Source organism: Hippocampus comes, unplaced genomic scaffold (genome assembly GCF_001891065.2).
Source record: "Hippocampus comes isolate QL1 unplaced genomic scaffold, H_comes_QL1_v1.1 scaffold126, whole genome shotgun sequence".
Taxonomy (NCBI): Eukaryota; Metazoa; Chordata; class Actinopteri; order Syngnathiformes; family Syngnathidae; genus Hippocampus; species Hippocampus comes.
Window position 1 is genome coordinate 372,037 of NW_017805409.1, and position 2,534 is coordinate 374,570.

Sequence of the window (2,534 nt, forward strand, 5' to 3'; positions counted from 1 at the left end):
ATCAAACCCCCTGACAGATCATTCTATCACACAGTCGACACATCCCCGCCCCCAGATTCATATCACAACAGGTCAAATCATTGCAATGCGCGCGCGCGCACACACATGCGCACACACACATGCGCACACACAGACACGCACTCATCCAGCATTTCAGTGCTGCCCCAAGATATGATTTTTTTTTTTTTTTTTTTTTTTTTTGTATACAGGCCAGTCCAAATTTAAACTCGTGTGCCTTCGGTGGAATATGTTGCGCGACAATGAGGTCAACTGGAAGAGATGCAACGTAATTAACAGCGAGAGGAGGCTCAGAAAATCCCCAACGCATCTCCGGTAATAGTCGTTCCAAATGAGCAGAGAAAATATATGTGTAGGATCATTCGGTATCTACTGAATAGCTGTGAATGAGTTCATGTAACATTTAGACTAATATTCATTAGCCTGTCGAAGGTGTTTCGCACATTAAATGGTAACATTATGCGAGCAGACTTTTATTTTGAGGGAGTGATATGGTTTTGGCGGTTTGATGAACCATGTTTAATTCTCTTTCGTTTTAAATGTTGGGTTTTAACAGTAAACGTCGTCTGGGAGTGACAACTTGTTGCAAGCGCGCTTTGGCTCGTCGCTTTGGCTTGGGGGAATCACGCCAGTGGTCCTTTCGTTTCATCAAAGTGATGCTATGAGTTATTTCACGAGCGCAAGAGTTAGAAAAGCTGCTAATCAAACACTTTAAAAAGTGTATTTTAATAAGGCTGAGTGCGTTTTAATCACGTTAAGTGTTTCAAGCAAATGGGAGGATATAAAACTATGTTTTGCAGATTTTCAACCGTTGTGGGTGCGTCTGGAACAACTCCCTGCAATAAATCCGATACCCACCCTTAATTTTCATTTAAGGGGGGGAAAAAAAAATCACATTAGAAGTGCTTTGGCTGTCTCGGGAGACCACCTATCAAATATGACCACCAAGTATTGTATTATTTTCAACTCCTCAAAGCACTATGGATTTCTTGTTGTCCATTGCATTATTAATTCATGCTGGCAGAACGGGCTGGATGTTGGTGAAGCGGGGGGAAGGTTGACCCCAGTGGAAACCTAATCTGAATCAATAGGTCTGACCTTGGGCAGGGGCTGCTCACAAGCAGACGGCACTGACTGGAATAGGACGCTCCCGATAGATCACTGACGGCAGTTGAAAGCAGCACCTCAAAAAGCGCAAATTGTGCGGATGGTCCGATGGCGGCCATGTCATTGGCAAACCTGCGTTTCAGTGGTCCAAAATATGTGGACGAGCCACGGCATCTCTTTTTTTGTCTTTGTGTTAGCTTCAATGCTAACGTGAACCGTTTGCGTAGGGTGTTTGCACATCTGTATGGCCAGCGGCATTTGTTTACAAGTGACATGGAGTCGCTCTCCGATGCGCCTGACAGGAAGCGGCGAGTCTCGACAGAGGGTTCCCGGCCGAGTTAAAGGCAACAGTGTGATGTAATTGCACCTTCAAAGCAGCGGCGTCAAAATAGCTGGATTGCAATTGCCAATTGGCTATAGATAGCACAAGATGGTGACAATTGCTACCTTTGCCCAAATGAAAATATTACGTTTCTACCGAGTACTGTATGGGTTTTAAGTTTTTTAGCTTGTTAAAAAAAGGACATAGAACAAAGGAAAATCTCTCACATTTTTGGGTGGGGGGTTGGATGTACTTCAGAGGACGTCTCAAAAATGCCCTACAACATTCCGAGCGTGTCTTTGCTGAGCGAAAAATAAAAACGAGCTGTTTTGAATTTTAAAAATATTTTTCAATTTCTTTTTTCCCTTCTATTGATTGAACATCTTTATAATGAAATATAACACACACTATAAACACTAATGATGACATCAACACAAACCTACAAGTTTGTTTGTTTTTTTTTATTGTGAGATGGGGAGTCATTAAAAAAAAAAAAAAGGAAAATGAAGAAAAACGATCACAATTAAAAAAAAAGTTGGGTATTAAGGGGAGGGTTTTATAAAAGTGGGCATGGTCTCAACGTAGAAAGCAACTTGTTGGCACAAAAAGAAAAGCATAGGAACAATATTATTTTGGCTTGGCAAAAACAGGACAGTTTTGGGTGGTTACGGTTCATCCTTCAATACGACAGCACACTCATGCTATTAGACATACAATTATTTGTTCAAAAAAGTTCAGTAGCTTCATATAAAGAGAGGAAAACTAAAGTAACATGAGCATGGATGCAAAGAGGTCACAGGTTCCAATTTTTTCAGGCTTTGAGGGGTTATTTGTTGGAGAAAAAAAAAAACAAAAAACATACTTCAGTATGCCGGAGTCTCATTCGTTTCAAGCTTGTGGTTATGTTGCCTTTTGAATTTTTTTTTTTTTTTAAATCCCATACTAAAATATATTATCGTATTAATACAAACTACAGTATTGTACACTACGTAGTGTAATAAATAAACCATAAAGAAATATAAAAAAATAAGACATAAATATAAAAGTTCTCTATGACTAAACAGACAAACCCATCTCTTTTTGGGGA